This window comes from Lagenorhynchus albirostris, chromosome 18, assembly GCF_949774975.1.
Source record: "Lagenorhynchus albirostris chromosome 18, mLagAlb1.1, whole genome shotgun sequence".
Taxonomy (NCBI): domain Eukaryota; kingdom Metazoa; phylum Chordata; class Mammalia; order Artiodactyla; family Delphinidae; genus Lagenorhynchus; species Lagenorhynchus albirostris.
Genome location: NC_083112.1, coordinates 68,812,386 through 68,832,675, shown reverse-complemented (window position 1 = coordinate 68,832,675; position 20,290 = coordinate 68,812,386). Strand labels below are relative to the sequence as shown.

Here is a 20,290-nt window from a genome sequence, read left to right as displayed (position 1 = left end):
TCCCCAGGATCCCTTGTACTACTTTTATGCTATTACCTTTTTCAAAATATATCATTGGGCACAGACTGTGCAATGGCAGTGTGCTAGCTGCTGGGGATATGATGAAAAATGAAAACAGATGATTCCTGCCCCGTGGAGCTTGCCAGCCATGTTATCTCACCCTTGTTGTGTGCCCAGGTTGGGCATGCTGGTGTAGACTCGGGGACTGAGCATTGTTACCAGCCCCCATTTCCAGGGGACTCCTGGGGAGTCAGCAGGACCCCCGTGACTCATTCACATCTTTATATTTGCAGCTGTTCCAGGGTCACAGGTTGTCAGGACATTTCTTGCCTTCTCCTGTGTTCAAAGTTCTCCATTAGTTGGTGAATCTCGTTTTTCCTGGAGGCAGTGAAACATCAAATCAAGTTGACTTTTCTATTTCATAGGAACAGATATTGGTTCAATTGCCTCTACCTTCTCCTTTGGGCCTCATGTTTATGGTAAAAACTTCACCAGGCATCCGGGGGAAATAAGTTATATTGAGACATAAACTCCATTGAAGAGTCAGCTGTATTGAATAAAGACAAGGGGAATCTGGGATTTCTTGCCATGTTGACCCAAATAGAAGGATCCTAAGTGTTGAGTAACCCTGATTTTCAGTAAAGTGAGACATTTCATGTTGCTTGAAATATTCATTAACAAATACCAAATATAATTATGGAATACTACAGCCTTATTTTAAAATCACAGAGTCTTGTCTAAATCTCTTGTGCCTTTAAAATTCTACCAAGAAGATATTCATTTGTCTGTGGGCTCTTTTCAAATAATGTTCCTCATGAAATGAAAATCAGAAGCTGGTTTCTAGTTCAAAGGAAGAGAAACAAAGGCCCCGTGTGGGACAGTTTGGTTGGGATGAAGGAGACAAGAAAATACAATGGAGGAGACAGGAGCCAAGAGAACGCTGTCAAATATTAAGGTTTTTCCCTTGTTCTTCTCTCATATTCCAATCTCTTTTCTTTAAATGTACAGGAATTGCAGTTTATATTGATATTAACAGGAGCTGTTTCTGAGCGAGAAGTAAGGAGGAGAGAGACTCTTCACCTTCTACTTTGTAAATCGCTGCATTATTTGAAATAATTTGTTTTTTTCTAAAGCAAGGAACATGTGCGACATCACAGAGAAATCTTTCTTCAAGAGAGCCATGGATGGGTTCGTAATAAAGCTGTGATAAGGCGCGTTGGTGGAAAGGAGACACCGTGTGGGAAACTCAGGTAACCAAACGTAGTCACTAAATGGCTTTGCCCAGCAGGTGGGGGAGATGCTGGGGAGCCTGTGTCTCCAGAGTCATGCTGAGTGAACAGAACTCGGGAGGCGTCATTGCTCAGATTGTTGGCTGAACTACAGGGGTGCAAGGCAGAGTCTTTCCTGAAGCATGCCTTTAACTCCTCACGAAACTCTGTATGCTGTGTGACTCTCTTGGTGGTCGTCTGGAAATAACTGGCATTTGGGGGGCATAAAGCTTGAATGTGAAAGGAAAATCTGCATTACACCCAGGTTGGAACCTCGTTTTTCCTCCATGTACCAGACCTTAGGCAAGTGTAGTGGGTTGGATAGTGGACCCCACAAAATTCGTGTCCACCCAGAACTTCAGAATGTGACTGTATTTGGAAATCAGGTCTTACAGATCTGATTAGTTAAGGATCTTGAGAGGAAACCATCCTGGATTTAGGGTGGGCCCGAAACCAATGATTGGTGTTTTCTAAAAAGAGGAGAGGATACACAGAGGCACACAGAGAAAAGAAGGCCATGAGAAGGTGGAGACAGAGATTGGAGTGATCCTGCCAGAAGCCAAGGAACGCCAGGAGCCACCAGAAGCTGGAAGAGGCAAGGAAGGATCCTCCCCTAGAGCCTTCGAAGGAGGGTGGCCCTGCCAACACCCTGACTTCAGACCTCTGGCCTCCAGAACATTTCTGTTATTAAAGCCACCCAGTTTGTGGCCATGCCTGGCCCCCCTAGGAATCCAGTAAAGTAACTTAGTCTTTTAGCAGCTCAGAACCTCATCTGTAAAATGGGGGATAACGCTACCTTTTTCACAGACTTATTGGAAAGTTTAAATGAGAAAAGGTTTATAAAGCCCTAGACCCATGCTTGGCACATAATACTATTCAATAAATAATTGAAGGAGGAATAACCCTCACTTTTCTTGAGGTTTTTAATCCTGTAATTAAATAACCCATAAACAATCTCAGGTTTATATTTTTGTCACTTGTGTTCTAAGTCTGATTAGTTCTATCAATACAAGTACTTTAAACCTGCTGCACTGTTTATCAAAACTGCCTTGAGTGTCCTGCATTTCTAATCATTTTGCTTTTAAATATGTGGTATTTTTCCAGGGCCAATAAAGCTTTCTGCTTCCTACTTGTGTTTCAGAAAACATTTTCCCTGTAGATTTAAATTGCAGTTTTATCCATCATTTAAAAACAGTTCTGTTTCAGCAGTTACGTTTCAATAGCATTACTTTTGCTGAATAGATTTGAGATGTGTCTTGAAAATTTTCAAAACTGCTCATTTCTAGAACTTTCTGATAACGTATATGGATGACAGCTTTTACAGTACTTGGTCTAGGAATCTGCAGACATTAGCAAGCAAGGTGATAAGGTGGAAAGAACAGAGACCAGGAGTGTGAGATCTACCCTAGGGCCAGCCTCACTGCCATAAGTCATTTTTTTAAGCTTCAACAATTCAATTAGATACAAACACTTCCAATCCTGTCATTAGTTACCAGGACCCTGGAATGAGTCACCTAATTACTGCATGCCTCAGTTGCTTCTAATGAAAATAATGGTGGTGGTGGTTGCTTTTGCTGTTAATTTCTCCTCCATGAAATGAGAGAGTTGGACAAAACCAGTGTTCTTCAAATATCCTTAGATGCTTAACCTTTTTAAAAACAAAACACAAAAAACAAAAAACACGAAATCTTGTACAGAAGTCCACTATAAAAATTTGCAAAGTGACCTTCTTTGGGTGCTTATATAAACCCTCATTAAAAAAATCTGTTGTGTAATGTAAGAATGTTTGAAATTCCAGCACTCTTGTGGAAATAAAATATTGTGAAGCTTTCTAGTCCTGATATATTCTGGTAAGGTAAAAAGTCCCTCAGACTGACAAAAGTCCAATTCTGCTCTGCCATTCATCAGGCTGACATAGCACAGATTAAGGCAGCTGGGAAGTGAACAGGAAACCACATTTCTCCCATAGACACACTGAAGTTGTAATGTGTCAAGGAACCCACTTCTAAGGGCGACTGCTGCTTTATGACTCTTGGAGAAACCTTCTGGAAGGCCACTGTCAGAAATGTTGCTGTTTGAAATCATCAGGAGGAATGAAACATCCCGCTCCACCGGGAGGGTCCAAGGCACTTTGACAAGACAAGCAGCCTCAGTTTCCAACCCACGTGCAGAACTTCATTTAAAGCATTTCTGGATACACCCATTCACGTCTATCAAAACTTTTAGTCTCTAAGTACATAAGCCCCTGGGTCTGTTCTGCTGTCCAGACCTGATACTGACTATTGGCACGCATCCCTCTTTTGCCTTCAGCCTGTAAAAACACTATCACCTTTAAATTCCTCCCCTCTCCCCCTCAAACCTCCTAACTGCATCTTTGTTTGGTGAGGCATCTCAGGGCTCCATGGGTGTGTGGTCTCCCCCATGGCAACGAGCCAATAAATCTGACTTTGTCCAATGATGGTTTTGTACTGGAGACATTTGATTGGGCTAAGACAGGGCACAGTTAATCGTTATGACCCTGGTCAGGCCATCCAACCTCTTTACCTCATCTGTAAAGTGGAGGAAATTCTCTACCTGGCCTTTATTGTGCAATGCAGGGGTATGGATCAAATGGGATCATGTATGTGAAAGCTCTTCATGGGTAGAACCATACGTACAGCGTTATCCATTGGAACTAGCACTTTGAACAGAGAGGTTCCAAAATAGAATTATTAGTGCAGATGACACACATTTCAGCACATATGACCCAGCTACCTTGTTTTAGCCCTTAAGTTAAAGAGCATGAGTTTCAGGTTCAGCTGGATATGGACACTCTTATTTCCTGGCAGCATGTCTTTGAATGGGTTATTGAACCTCATGGAGCCAATTCATATGTAGACCAGGAATGATCACATCTGCTTCATACTATGGTTCAAAGGGTAATGTGAGGAAAGAGTCATACTGTACCAGGCACATAGGAGCACTCAATATGTGTTCATTTCCTGCATCGACGGCTCAAGGGAATCAAGCCACATTTCCCCTTGTAATGTCCACATTGCCAGGCACCAGGCAACCATTATTTCCTTTAAAAAGTTGCTGTTTGGAGAGCAGGACCAAATAACTTGATTCTGGCTTTAAGCAGAGCAATGGCAGCAACGTTACAGGGTTAGAGATTGGTTTGTGGCCTCTTTGCAATGTAATTAGCTTCCTCCATGGTGGATGGCATATCTGGTCGGTCAGATTACTTTCTGCTGGGAGTTCTTTCAGTTATCCTCCAGTTATATATCTCATATAGTGCTTTACTCTGGTCTTTGCTTGTTATTCCAAAAATTACAGAAGGTAGGCAAGAAGAGCATAAACCATCTGAACCGCAACTGCTTGGAAAATTCTGTCGCCTTTTTAGACAAGATATTGCCTATCTTTTGTGGAGAAAAGGTCAATGCCTTATTTTTAAATATCTCACAGCAGCGCACATCATCTTTAAAACAATAATTCCAGAAATACCAGGATTGCATTTAACATGAATGAACCTAGCTTCATGAGGTTGGTTTTCTCCTCTCATTAATTTCTTTGCCGTGGAAATTGTTTAGCAATGAGACCTGTTGTACTAAGTAAAATAACTCAACAGAATGACAAGGAAAAAACAACTCTGCCACTTTCAAATTTAACAGCAAATTTTTAGAACCTGGTTTAGAAAATGGAAGCAAGGAATCCCATTATTTGCAGAATTTTTTTATTCTATTTTGTGACATACAAATTTTCTAAATTATCCTGATTAATGGATCCTATGTTGATTTTTTTGTCAAGTTCATATTGATTTACCTAGGGGAAATGATCAAAAAATAAAGTTCAATGAAATAAATATTACTGAATACCTACTCTGGGTACCATGGTGGGAAGTGCTGGAAACATCCAAAGGAGACAGGTCTGACCTCATGGAACTCAGTCCAGGAGGGAGGCAGTCATAAATCAACTGTCACAGAACGAAGAGGCAGGGATTTTAATGGTGACTGGAGCAAAAAACTATGGAGCAGCGTAGACAAACTTTTTCTGTAAAAGGGCAGAGAGAAAATATTTTAGGTTTTGCAGGCCACCTTGTCTCAGTGGCGGCTACTCAGCTCTGCTGCTATCACAAAAAAGCAGCCATAGAGGGACTTCCCTGGTGGCTCAGTGGTTAAGAATCTGCCTGCCAACACAGGGGACACGGGTTTGGGCCCTGGTCCAGGAAGATCCCACATGCTGCGGAGCAGCTAAGCCCGTGCGCCACAACTACTGAGCCTGTGCTCTAGAGCCTGCGAGCCACAACTACTGAAGCCCACGTGCCACAACTACTGAGCCTGCACTCTAGAGCCGGCGAGCCACAACTGCTGAGCCCGCGTGCCTAGAGCCCGTGCCTCACAACGAGAGAATCCACCACAGTGAGAAGCCCACGCACCGCGACGAAGAGTAGCCCCCGCTCACCGCAACTAGAGGAAGCTTGCATGCAGCAACGAAGACCCAACACAACCAAAACTAAGTAAATAAATAAATTATTTTTTTTAAAAAAAGAAAAGGTCATTTATTAAAAAAAAAGCCATAGACAACCCATAAATGAGTCAGCATGACTGTATTTTCAGTAAAACTTTATAGACACTGAAATTTGAATCTCATAATTTTCATGTGTCATGAAGTTTTATTTCTTCATTGGATTTTTTTCAAGCACATAAAAATGTAAAACTCATTGTTAGCTTACAAAAACAAATGGTGGGCTGGATTTAGTTTGCAGGTTATTTAGGGCCAAAGATGATTATTTGTAATAATTTACTAGAATAATTTGATAATATTTCAGTAGATTTTATAGTGTTATCCAGTTAGACTTGAAGCTCTGTATATAGCACCCTGGTTCTGTTGCTTATTTCACATTATAAGCATCTTTTCAAGAGATGCAGAAGACATTTTCCCATCTATTGTGTGGTCCTTGCAATTCTGGAGACATGTGGGAAGGGTAACAAGGAGATGAGGTTGACTTCTTTTGCATAATACTAAGTAGCAGTGCATTCAGTCATATATAAATTAGGCATCTAACACCAAAGTCTAGAAAACAGAGCTTGGCAATTACCTGCTGGTATTTAGAAAACAAAAATGGCCAAACTGGATAATTCCACAGAAAGGCAATTTGTTAGTCTAAATCCTTTGAGTTGATAAAGGAAATGTTTGTGCCTGGAGCTTTGAACCCGGGCATAGCTTTTTGCCAGCTGCTTGACCTTGAGCCTGGAGGGTATGGGAGATTGTGGACCGCAGAGCAACAGACCAGAAAAACAGCTGATGGTGGGCTAAAACCTTTTCGATGAGGGACTCACCTATACAATTTGCATGCAACTGACAGCCTCCATGAGTCAACTCAGTTACTAAAACCCACCAGAGTAGTTGGCTTGCTAAGGGCTCCTGTGTAACCCACCAAACCTAAACTGAAGCCAAGACTTGTCTACACTGACCAGTCAGTTTCCTTGAGAAACTGTGACTTTTTTCCTAACACAGTGTTGCAGGTCAATTACACTTCAAAAACAAACAAAAGAACATACAAACAAACAGTGAAACATGGATCAGATTTGTAGTTACCGAGGGTGGAAGGTGGGGTGATTGGATGAAAGTAGTTAAAAGGTACTGCAAACTTCAGGTTGTAAGATAAGTACTAGGGATGTAATGGACAACATGGTAAATATAATGAACACTGCTGTATGCTGTATATGAAAGTTGTTAAGAAAGTAAATCCTAAGAGTTCTCATCACACACAAAATTTTTTTCTATTTAATTGTATCTATATAAGATGATGGATGTTCACTAACCTTATTGTGATAATCATTTCATGATATATATGTCAAATCATTATGCTGTACACCTTAAACTTATACAGCGCTCTAAGTCCATTATATCTTAATAAAACTGGAAAAAAATAAATTACCATTATAAAAAAAAAAAGAAGTACTTGTTAAAGTATATTTCTTTCACTGGACCCACCCCCCAGAGTTGCTTCAGAAGGTCTGGGGTGTGGCCTGTGAGTTCGCATTTCTAAATTTCCAGGTGCTGCTAATGCAGCCCATCTGGGACCACATTTTGAGAATTACTACTCTATTTGTCTACGGGTTATTTTTTTGACAGTTAAACTGAAGAGCTCATCCCACAGACCCTAATCTATGTTGGATCAGATTCTCCCAGCCTTATCTGGCACTAAATGCACTTTAACACTCACCTTGTTACCATCTTTAATTTTCCTTTATTGGAAGAATTATTTATTCATGTACTTTCCTTACACTTTCCTTTGCTGACATGATCTTCCTCCCTCAAAGAAAAAGAATAAATAAATAAAATGGAACCATTCTGCCTTTTGAAAAAAATTAAGATGCTACTGCTACTCTTTAAAAATAGTATGTTAAAAATATACACCAGGGCTTCTCTGGTGGCACAGTGGTTGAGAGTCCGCCTGCCGATGCAGGGGACACGGGTTCGTGCCCCGGTCCGGGAAGATCCCACGTGCCACGGAGCGGCTGGGCCCGTGAGCCATGGCCGCTGAGCCTGCGCGTCCGGAGCCTGTACTCCGCAACTGGAGAGGCCACAGCAGTGAGAGGCCCGCATACCGAAAAAAAAAAAAAAAAAATATATATATATATACCAGACAAGATTTTTAATAAATTTAAATTTAATCATGAGCTTCCCCAAACAAGAAAGAACTCTGAAAATTATAGCTTAGCTTATGAATCTGATCTTTTAGATTTCTTTAGGAAAATCTGTTCAAAACACAACCACATCAGCATTACTGGAAATGTTTGAATAGAAATCAGATTGTAAAAACCCCGTGGATCCAGCCCACATACATGAGAAAGTGGAAAGGTGGACAGTGAGTTAGGGGGATTATTGCTACTCCAACGACTAGTACTTGTGAGGGGAGGGGCAGAAGGGGCCCCTTCTCTCTCGCTATGCCGTTCTTGCCATCTGGGTCCCCAAAGTAGCATTGCTTAAGCCCAGAATGAACACAGTCTCCAGAAAAAATTCTCCTTCCGCTTTTGGTCTTCACTCCTCTAATTTCTGGGGCTCAAATTCAGTCCTAGGATCCAGGAACAGACGGTAAGTCATTACTTCCATTGTCCCCTACAACCACAGTTTTAACTGAAAATGGAGAATTGGTAAATAAGTGGCAGTATCAAGACTATATGATTATCTGTATCCAGTATGGTATCGGCGCTGAGAGTGGAATGCTGGAGTGTGAGGCCTCGGTCATCACCTTGTGCATCTGCCCTACAGGATGCATCCCCAGGTGTTGGCTCATTTCTAAGCGTGTGAGTGTGTGTGTGTGTATATCTGACGCGGTGTGTCCCCAGGTGTATCGGGGTCCAACATGGACTCAAAAGGCTGACCCTGGACGCCCCGGTGGGACGCGTTAGAGCGTGTGCGCTCGTCTGGCTCCCGGCGCGTGCCCAGGTGTGCACGCGGCCCGCGCAGGCAGGTACACGGTCCCTCCTCCAGGGGGCGCCGCCGGGGGCGGCCTCCCGGGGCGGCCGCGCCAGCCTCGGCCAGGATTTCCGCTCCGCCCCCCTGGCCCGCTCTCCCAGACGGCGCCGCGCTCCGAGGCAGGTGAGGAGCTGGGCTTGGGCCGAGCCGGGGTCCCTGTGCCCGCCCCCGTCCCCGCCGCCGCGAGGGTGCCCTCGAGGCCCCGGGGACTCGGGGTGTTGCTGCCGGCGTGTCGCGCCAGGGCGGAGTCCGGGGCCCGCGTGAGTCGGGGAGGGAGAGTCGGGGAGGGGCGGCGGGGGGGGGCGCCGAGGGGCTGGGGCAGAGCCTGGGCCGTGAAGGGACGCGGGCGCCTGTGGGACCAGCTGGAAGGGAGGGGACACGGGGCCGCTACGCGCGTCCACACGTTGCTCCGCGCGGCGCGAGGCGGACGCCACCGCCAGAACGACGGGGGGCAGGGAGAGTTGGGAACTGCCTGCAGGTGTGCACGCTGCCCCTTCCCAGTAAGGAAGAAGCGATGACCATTTAGAAGGTAGTTTTAAAAGGATCTCGCAGTATAATGAGGCTGACGCTTTAGAGAAATTCTGTTTTTAACTGGAGATTCTTGTTTGCGAGGAGACCAGAAGCTGCAAAAGAAAAAAACCCAAAACTTCTGGCGTTTGTCAGTTTCTGAGCTCAGGTTTCTTTGGAGCCGTTAGTGACACAGATGAGTTTTTGGAGAAATTTCTCTTACTTCCTGATTACGAAATATGGTTATTGAGCTTTCACTCTGTTGGCCAAAGAGCACCGCAGCTGCACTGGAAACCCTAAATAGGTGCACGGTTCTTTGAACACACCTTTCTGACTCCAGGCTGACTGTTAATATTGAACTGATAAGAAAATGAGACTTGTGGCCACGTCTTCTCAAAGCAGGTTATTAATTTTGCTCAATGTCCCAGGGAGAAGTCCTGTATTAAAAACTAAAGTGTCTCTCTAAGGGTGTGGAGAAAAGGGAACCCTCTTGCATTGTTGGTGGGAATGTAAATTGATACAGCCACTATGGAGAACAGTATGGAGGTTCCTTAAAAAGCTAAAAATAGAACTACCATGCGACCCAGGAATCCCACTACTGGGCATATACCCTGAGAAAACCATAATTCAAAAAGTCATGTACCAAAATGTTCATTGCAGCGCTATTTACAATAGCCAGGACATGGAAGCAACCTAAGTGTCCATTGACAGATGAATGGATAAAGAAAGCGTGGCACATATATACAATGGAATAGTACTCAGCCATAAAAAGAAACGAAATTGAGTTATTTGTAGTGAGGTGGATGTACCTAGAGTCTGTCATACAGAGTGAAGTAAGTCAGAAAGAGAAAAACAAATACCATATGCTAACACATATATATGGAATCTAAAAAAAAAAAAGGTTCTGAAGAACCTAGGGGCAGGACAGTAATAAAGAGACAGACGTAGAGAACGGACTTGAGGACACGGGGAGGGGGAAGGGTAAGCTGGGACGAAGTGAGAGAGTGGCATGGACATATATACACTACCAAATGTAAAATAGATAGCTAGTGGGAAGCAGCCGCATAGCACAGGGAGATCAGCTCAGTGCTTTGTGACCACCTAGAGGGGTAGGATAGGGAGGGAGCCGCAAGAGGGAGGAGATATGGGGATATATGTATATGTATAGCTGATTCATTTGTTACAAAGCAGAAACTAAGACACCATTGTAAAGTAATTATATGCCAATAAAGATGTTAAAAAAAAACCTCAAAAACTGAAAGGTCTCTAAGTCAGTTGGATTGACCAATATAAAGAGTAGGTCTTTTTTTAATATATAAAGTTATTTATTTATTTATATTTGGCTGAGTTGGGTCTTCGTTGCTGCACGCGGGCTTTCTTTGGTTGTGGCAAGCGGGGGCTACTCTTCGTTGTGGTGTGTGGGCTTCTCATTGCGGTGGCTTCTCTTGTTGCGGAGCACGGGCTCTAGGCGCGCGGGCTTCAGTAGTTGTGCACGTGGACTCAGTAGTTGTGGCTTGCGGGCTCTAGAGCGCAGGCTCAGTAGTTGTGGCGCACAGGCTTAGTTGCTCCGCGGCATGTGGGATCTTCCCGGACCAGGGCTCGAGCCCATGTCCCCTGCATTGGCAGGTGCATTCTTAGCCACTGCGCCACCAGGGAAGCCCAAGAGTAGGTCTTACACACACGTTTTTATGTACTTTTTCCTGTAATTGAAGACATTCTCCCTGGTCTCTCTCAATTAATTGAAATGCTAATGTGGAGAGCCCCCGCAGGTTGCCCTCATTTTCCCCAAATGCCTTGTTTTCCTGAACTGACTCCCAGGAGAAGCCAGAAGTCCCTGAATAAGCAGGCTGCCCGGGTAGAGAGCATTTGTATTTCAAACGCTGAGTTTGCAAAGGTAAATTAATTTCTAATTGGTGGACCTTTGTACAGAAGGGTTTTGGACTAGCTGACCTCGAAAACAAGGGTGCTGACAACTAGCACTAGTCTTAGAGAAGGTGGTTATTCACGCTGGCCTTAGGTAGCCGCAGTAGGAAGTATATAGAATAGAGCAGGGATAGAAACCGATACTGTTTAAGTTTTTTAATTACCCGTACATTTCCCTCTTATTTTATGTAGTAAGCTCTCTTGAACGTTCCAATCTGGGTCAGCTCTTCCAAGTGGAGTCATTGAAGGGCTTTGCACCCACAGTCAGCTGGGCCTTTCCGAGGGGGTAGGGCAATCCCTGCAGGCCGGCGTGGAGGTGAGTGCTGCAGTGTTTGCAGACGGATTGGTCCCAAGGAAGGTGATAACAGGAGGACAAAATTCAAGTGATCTTAGCAGTCTTTTCTAGAACCTCCTCCATCCAGAGGTAACCCTTAGATTAGAGATTTTATTAAGAGAGTGTTGGTTAAAACAGGGCCAGCATCTTGTTTAACAGGAATTTGGTCTTTAATTGAAGGTCTCTGGGTCGGTGAAACTGCTCAGGGCAAGTCAGCCTTGCCTTGATTAGATCTGAGAGCTGTGTAGGCAGAGCTTACTCTGTGAAAGGTGTTATTACCTTCCCTCCCCCCACCACCCCACCCCACACACAATGAGTTTACAGAGAAGACCAAGTTACTGGAAGTCTCAGGGTTTGTATGGCATCATGAGGTAATAGACATGGTCAATAGCTAAAATGTTAAGGAGGATGAAGCATAATAAATGCCCAACAGCAGTCGGAGCCCAGGGAGATGAATTCCCTCCGGAGGACTTGGCGAGGTCACGTTTGGGCTTTACCTTGGGCCCAGAGTAGAAGTTTTATAGGCAGAGGAGTGGAATGGGGGCGGGCATTCCTGGAGGTGGATGCCTGGAGCAAGGTAAGAAGTTTAAAAGGTAGCCATTGTGGGAGAGATGGGCGAAACTCTGCAAGGAGGGTGGGAGGCCTGCCTAGAGAGAAAGGCTGTCTGGAGATAAATTCTACTTTTTGATCAAAGCTCTGATTTTCCCCCCCTTTTTATTAAAGCAAATATAAAAGTAAAGGGAATAGTATAATGAACTTCCATATATCCATCAAATAGATTTAACAGTTGGTTAAAACGATTTCTCTTTTTGGCCATATCTGCTTTATCTTCTTGTTGAAGCAGTTTAAATTGCAGATAACAATATTCACCCCTAAGCAGTGTGGTGTGCACCTCCAGAAAAGGGCATTTTCTTGTATAAGCATAATACCATTGTCACCTCCTAATCAAATTGACAATAATTCCTTAATGTTTTCTAAAACCCAGTCCACAGATTTCCTTGATTGCCTCAGAAATGCACTTTTACTTTCGGTTTGTGTGAATCAGAATGGGACACACGTGGTGTTTTGTTGATTATCTGTTGCCTTTTAATCCAGGACAGGGGGTTGGCAAACTTAATGAAAAGGGCCAGTTACTCACTCTTCAGGCTTTTCAGGCCATGTGGGCTCCATTGCAGCTACTCAGCTGTGTTGTCCTATAGAAGCAGCCATGGATGATATGAACGTGAATGAGCATGGCTGTGTTCCAATAAAATTTTGTTTTCAAAGTTTTTTGTTTTAAACTCCACCAGCAGGCAGCAGGTATCTGAGGGCCAAAGTTTGCCGATCCTGGTCTAGAGCAGTCCTGTGGGCTTCTTTAATGCCCGTGATTTACTGGTATTGCTCGGTTGGCTATGGGTGGCTCTCATTCTGGATTTATTCAGCTTTCTGTATAGTGTGGTTTAGCTTGTTCCTCTGTCCCCTGTATCTCCTGTAAACTGGAAGGTAGATCTAAAGGCTTAATTAGAGTCAGAGTCACCATTCATGGCAAGTATACTTCAGATGTGGTTTGGTGGTTCGAATTTTTTTTTTTTAATAAACTTATGGCTTCAAAAAACTCGGAAACCCCCATTCAGGAAGCTCCATATTCCTAAAATAAGCTTTGCCTGATGGCTGAAGATACACTTTTTTTCCATTCTCATTTTCCTTACTTGAAGGAGAGGACGTAGCTGCTATTTCTCAAGAAAGTCCAGAACTTTGAACCCCTCTGCTAGGCCAGTGCGAGCTTACTGCTCTTCTAGGCATCCTGCGGCCCCTCGGGCTGGTGGATCACGTTTTCGCACTGAACGGCAGTTCCTTCCATGGCCCACCCCCAAGTTCTGAGATGCCATCCGAGGGGCTAGGTGAAGTGCTTTTGTCTTTTAAGCCCCTCATCTCTTAAACTCTCAGCTTTCTTCACTCCCCTTTCTCTTCATCTCACCCCTGGCAGGACTGAGAACTGGATACTTGTCCATGGGCTTCTGGTCATGCTGTGAGGCGGGACGGCTTCTGGTGTCCTGTTCAGAAGGATTCTGAGGTCAAACGCTTTTCAGACTCAGACTCACTATGATGTGGGATTCCAGGGCAACGCGGTTTTGAAGAAACAAGCTTACAGGTGAGAGTTGTTTTTTTCCTCTGTTCTGGAATGTTTGCTGTTCCTAAACTGTAGAGCACCAGAGGAAGTATGTTGATAAGAGTGTCAGTTGGAAGTCCTGTCTTTCTGTCTTTTAGGAATAGTAGGGAAACTGTCTGTTCTTCCCTGAACACATTTTTCCAGATAATGTGCCTTTGGTCTTTTTCTTACTGATTTGTAAGAATTCTTTATACATTGAGGGTGCTAATCTTTTGTCATATATGTTACAACTACTTCCCCATTTTTTTTTTTTTTACTTTGTTTACAGTACTTACGCTCTGCAGAAACATTTAATTTTAACACAGGGAAAAAATGTCAATCTCCCCTTTACAGTTTCCTTGTTTTGTGTTTTGCTTAGAAAGACCTGCCCATTTCAAGATCTTTTTTTAAAAGTCTGTGTTAACACAGATAAATGACGAAAACTAGGAACATGTGATTCTGAAAAAGAATACTGAAGGGGGCTCTTTCTACCAAAGACTATAATATTTTGGCTTTAATTGATAAGTCTTGAAGTTGGGAGATGGGTATTTGGGGGAATCATTATATCATTATTTCTGTATATATTTGACTTCCCAAGATAAAAAAGTTTTCTGAAAAAAAAGAACAGTAGGCGGAAAAGCCATTTTGTCCCATTCGTATTCAGCAACCATTATCTACTGTGTGCTGAATACTGGGAGTGTTTTGTCAATAAAGGCGCAAGATCTCGGAACGTATATTTCTCACATAAGAGGCAGATGTTCATGTCATGGTTGAGGACACCACCTCCTGTGTTAAGACTGCCTGGCTTCAAAACCTGGCTCTCCACATACTGGCTGGGTGATTTTGAACTTTTTAATTTAAAACATGCGGGATAATAATCGTGTCTACCTGATAGGGTTTTGGGGCGGCTTGAATGGGAAAACGCACGAAAATTCCTTTGCGTGGTACTTAGCATTTCGTAAATGCTCAAGTGTAGACTCTGAGGAAGAGAATACAGTAACTTCAGTCAAGCCAGGACCACGGGAGAGGAGCAGGTGCTGAGAGAGGTATGGAGCGGGGTCATGACCTCGCCTGGGCTGCTTGAGTAGGGTTGGGAGAACTTTTCAGAGGAGCAGACTTTTGAGTGGAGATGTGAGACATGGAAAACACATCTTTTAATCAAAAGTGCCCTCCTTTGTGGCGAAATGGGGAGGGCAAGGTGACAGCAGAGAAAGGGCCCAGACGAGGGCTGGGCGACTAGAGGAAGCAGGTTTGACTTTGTCTTAGTGGCCTGGTGCTGCCAGAGCAAGTACCGCCAACTCCATGGCCTGAAACCACCCTGATTGACTGTCCTGTTCTTCAGGCCAGGAGTCCAGCTGGGTGTCGCTGGGCTGAAATCAGGGGCTGTGTCCCCTCCTGGAGGCTCTAGAGGAGAATGTGTTTTCTCGACTCTGCATCTCCCACTTGAGAGGGAGCAGCGCTGCGTCCCTCGGACACCCCCACCCCACCCCCCCGCCCTGGCCCCCGCCCGCTCACGGTTCCCTGCACCCAGCCAGGAAAGCGGCTGGGTAGTTCTGGTGGTGGAACTGCTCTATATGGTTACAGGAATCAGTCAACTTTAAAACTCATAGAACTATACAACAGAAAAGGTCATTTTACTTTATATAAATTCTAATAATAAAGAATGAAAGCATGAGAGCATGCAACTATTGTAAAACACTGAGTTAAAAATAGAAGGTAGACATAAGAATAAGAGCATTCTGAATTAAGCTAAGATGGCACACATCCACTATTATTATTAAAAGAGACTTCAGCAAGAGACAAAGCAAAGACAATGAAAGAGCTTTGTTTTGATCTTGCTTTGAAAAAATCAGCCACACAGGCTATTTTAGACAACTGGGGAAATATGAATACAGCATATTAACGATTTTCTGTTCATTGTTAGGTGGGATTGTAGTTATTTAAAAACCTAAACTTTTGGGCTTCCCTGGTGGCTCAGTGGTTAAGAATCCACCTGCCAATGCAGGGGACACAGGTTCAAGCCCTGGTCTGGGAAGATCCCACATGCCACAGAGCAACTAAGCCCATGCGCCACAACTACAGAGCCTGCACTCTAGAGCCCGCGAGCCACAACTACTGAGCCCACGTGCCACAACTACTGAAGCCCATGCACCTAGAGCCCGTGCTCCGCAACAGGAGAAGCCACCGCAATGAGAAGCCTGCACACCACAACGAAGAGTAGCCCCCGCTCGCCGCAACTAGAGAAAGCCCACGCGCAGCAACGAAGACCCAACTCAGCCAAAAATAAATAAATAAATAAATTTATTTAAAAAAATAAAAACTAAACTTTTAAGTAAAATTCAGTACCAAAATATTTAGGGGTGAAATGACATAGTTTCAGGTATTTGCTTCAGAATTCTCCAGAAGCAAGCAAACGAACAAAAACTCAAAAAACAAAGAAAGGAGGGCAAATGGAACAGGTACGGCAAACCCAGGATGGTGCATGGATCCTGATGCTGTGTGAGTACACGAGGGCTTACTGTGCTCTGCTTTTGAAAAGGGCTGGAAATGTTTATAACAAAATGACAAGAAAAAAAAAACCAGTGACTTATTCTTCATAAATGCTCTGAAGAATGCCATCAAACTGTTCTTTATTCATTTCGAAGATGTACTAATCTCCCCTCACAGCTTTTATTAGGCTTTTATAATCTGCATCTAACTTTGCAGAAAACCAAATCAAGGGAGAAAGAGTAATTCAAAGCAATTGTGATTCTTCTCAAAAATAAGGGCTTAAAGAATGCTTTTCAAAACTCATTTAATGCTCGTAAATTATTAAGACCATCATGAGATGTAGAAATATTAATAATTTTCATTAATTTATCTGCTGTATCCTCCTAAGTGCAGATGACAATGGCAGGAAGGGGTAATTAACGCTCAAATATTTTAAATAAATTGAATGTTACTGAATTAAATTTATATATCTTATAAATATTTTTGGTTTTCTGGTGATGTTCTACATTTAAATATGTTAAATATTCTATATTGGAAAATAAGTAACTTAAAACCAGATTATTTTATATAAATAAGGTCCTTCTTGAATCTCACCAGCTGCCACATCATAGTTGGCAGAGGATTACAGAATAGTGTCTGGGTACATGATCCATTTTGCAGTGATCCATTGTATCACCGCGTACATATGTATCTTGTGCGTGTCTCCTTCCTGTTTTGCCGTGAGTGCCGTGATTGCTCTTCCCGTCCGTTTTATGCTGGATTACATTGATGGGTGAATAGTTAATGACACGAGAGCAAATGGACATAAGCAGAGAGTAATTTCTTTGAATGCCTTTTAGCTGTGGTGAACACTGTTGTAGTTTAAAAATGGACTGCTTCCATATGTCTGAGGCAGTAGAAAAAGCTTGCGTTTCAATCCCTTTTTCCTTATTAAAGCATGTCGAGCTCAAGGAAGAAAACCATTTGAAATTTGTGAAATAAAGCTCATACATCTCCCTTTGGATGATTTAGGGACCATGGTCACTGGTCACTGTTGCTTGAAAGTGTGGAGTTGACTCCTGGACTAATTTCCAGTATGTTCCTGCTGTTGTCGTCACCTCACCGCTAGCATTAGGTGAAACTGTGAAGTCTCAGCGTGGACAAGACCATTGCTGAGGGAGGGCCTGTCTTTTAAATTCAGGTCTCGCCCATTAGCTGCTGTGGTTTGAGCTTCCAGTGGGTAGTATTATCGTTTAAAAAGAGTGGACATTACTGTCATCTAATTGGAAGAATGGTATCCATATAGGTTTTGTTTTGTGACTAGAACCTCTCTGCTTTTGCTTCTGAAAAGTTGCTGGAGGGTTAGACCTATTGACAGACCTTCCCTTGTGACATAGGGCATCAGAAAGAAAAGCCGAGCCTGACAGAGGAAGGGAGATTGAGGACAGGTGCCTAGATGGGCTTGAGGTTGCTGTGGTCTAAAGCCTTGGAGGCCAAATACTAGGAAAATTAGGTTCAAAATGTAAACAAAAGGCATGGGTTTCTGTGGTTAAGTCATTTTTGGTTTAAAACTAACATATGGGGACTTCCCTGGCGGCACAGTGGTTAAGAATCCGCCTGTCAATGCAGGGGACACGAGTTTGATCCCTGGTCCGGGAAGATCCCACATGTCGCGGAGCAACTAAGCCCGTGCGCCACAACCACGGACCCCTGCGCACCGCAACTACTGAAGCCCGTGCGCCTAGAGCCCGTGCTCCACAACAAGAGAAGCCACCGCAGTGAGAAGCCAGCACACCAAGACAAAGAGTAGCCCCCTCTCACCACAACTAGAGAAAGCCCGCGCGCAGCAATGAAGACCCAACATAGCCCCAAAAAAGAAAAAAAAAACTAATGTGAATTGACACTTACATCAATTAGGATTGGAGTAAGTCAAACATACTGAAGGATTAGTAAGGATGTTGCCTCTGTTGGACCCAAGTCTTTGTTTTAAGAGTTGTTATGGCTGTTCTTTAAATTTGATGCTTGTTGACATTCATTAAGTCTTAGGTATATTTTTCTTGGGAGGAGGGTTGGAGGAAGGCATAATGGAAATGTATTGGGGCTTTAAGTCCTGGGTTTGTAACACCAGGCTAATACACCTGCTGCCCCCTGGTGGCAGCGTATTAAATAGTGCAGTTCAGAGGTGAGGAATTCTGGAGAGCTAAAGTCCATTGTATTGATAGAAGTGGATGGTAGAGTGAGCCAGGAGATGGTTTCTCTTTCCAGCTCTTATAATTTCTACCTGTAGTTATGATCTTAGGCAAATAATTTAGTACGGTTAAGTCTAGATTTCACTTTATTCTGCTTTAAAAAGTAATTTCTAAAGTTTCTTCCTATTTTAACATCTTAAAATTCTCCAATGGTAATGGCAAATAATATTTAGTGAAAGATATCAAGTTCCACTTTTTGCTTTACCAGATGAATTTTTAAAAATCGGAGATATTTCTTCAAGAAAGAGGACTCCAGAGCAACTCCTGAATACGGGTTTGGCTCTGGACTGCAGGCTGCATAGATCTATCTGCAGCACAGTCCATAATGAATCAGCATGATGACCCTGTGTTATTATGAGCGCCTACAAGGTGCATCATTTAAAAATTAATTTTCTTATATTTAATAGTGGTTGAAAAAAACATAAAATTTACCATCATTTTTAGTGTACAGTTCAGTAGTGTTAAGTATAGTCACATTGTTGTACAACAGATCTCCAGAACTATTTCATCCTGCAAAACTGCAACTGTACCCACTAAATGACAACTCCCCACTCCTTTCTTTCTGCAGCCCTCAGCAACCATCATTCTTCTTTGTCTCTCTGTATTTGATGACTCTGGGTACCTGGTATAAAGTGGAATCACACAGTATTTGTCTTTTTGTGACTCACTTATTTCACTTAGTATAATGTCCTCAAGGTTCATCCATGTTATAGCATGTGCCAGGAGTCCTTTCCTTTTTTGTTTTTTAATGCGGTACGCGGGCCTTTCACTGTTGTGGCCTCTCCCGTTGCGGAGCACAGGCTGCGGATGCACAGGCTCAGCGGCCATGGCTCACGGGCTCAGGCGCTCCGCGGCATGTGGGATCTTCCTGGACTGGGGCACGAACCCGTGTCCCCTGCATCGGCAGGCGGACTCTCAACCACTGCGCCACCAGGGAAGCCCAGTCCTTTCCTTTTTAAGGTTGAATATCATACGTAGAGACCACATTTTGTTTATTTGTTCATCTGTTGATGGACACTTGGGTGGCTTCCACCTCTTAGCTATTATAATTATTTTTATAATTATATAATTACTAATGCAGAGAGGGTTTATTTATACAATTTCTTTTCTGCGTGTAACAGGTCAAACTTCATTATAAAGAACACCATTCAACCGTGCTAGATAACTAGGATATGGCTTTTTGTATGGATAAGTTAAAAAGGAACTAACGTCTGTTGGACACAAGCTCTGTGCCAGGCACTTATATATCTGTGATACATTCTGTTGTTTAGTCCTTATAATAATTCTGTAATTTACTCTCTCTCAGAAGGGAACCAATACTTGTTAAAATCACCACATGCCAGAGTTTTGATATACATTACCTCATATAATCCTCATACATCAGTCCTTGAGGTGGGCATTATTATCCCCTTTTTAAAAAAATATTTATTTATTTGGTTGCACCGGGTCTTAGTTCCAGCAGGTGGGCTCCTTAGTTGTGGCTCCAGGGCTCCTTAGTTGCGGCAGGCCAGCTCCTTAGTTGCGGCTTGTGGGCTCCTTAACTGTGGCATGCAAGCTCTTAGTTGCAGCATGCATGTGGGATCTAGTTCCCTGACCAGGGATTGAACACGGGCCCCCTGCATTGGGAGCACAGAGTCTTACCCACTGCACCACCAGGGAAGCCCTATCCCCATTTTTTAGGTGACGTTAACTGAGGTTCAGAGGGATGAAACACCTTGAACGAGGTTACACCACTAAAGGCAGCAGGGTTTCACCTGACTTGGAAATGAAACACGTCCAGTTCAAAAGTGTGTGTCCTTCAGCCTACACCCTGCTCCCCCGCTGCCCGGAGTAACACCTACACCTGTGATCCGAAGGATGTGGGAACAGTATCGAGAAATTACACTGCTGTCCTAATTTATAAGTAGAGAAACTTCTGTAGTGTCTTCCCATTAAATAAACAGCCCTT

At 43.5% G+C, this 20,290-nt stretch overlaps 1 protein-coding gene across 9 annotated transcripts in view; it reads left to right on the top strand.

Moving 5' to 3' along the window:
• Positions 1–1,227: 1,227 nt before the first annotated feature.
• Positions 1,228–20,290, top strand: part of GGACT (gamma-glutamylamine cyclotransferase) — a 54,132-nt gene continuing 35,069 nt past the window's right edge. For 5 of the 9 annotated variants that reach the window (XM_060128690.1, XM_060128691.1, XM_060128697.1 and 2 more), the window contains exons 1-2: positions 8,831–8,992; positions 13,463–13,627. The gene's annotated coding sequence lies outside the window, so the exon portion shown is untranslated. Of the gene's footprint in view, positions 1,251–8,815; positions 8,993–9,240; positions 9,262–11,457; positions 11,479–13,462; positions 13,628–20,290 lie in introns of those variants that run through there. The other 4 variants (XM_060128694.1, XM_060128693.1, XM_060128696.1 and 1 more) reach the window with 4 other exon arrangements.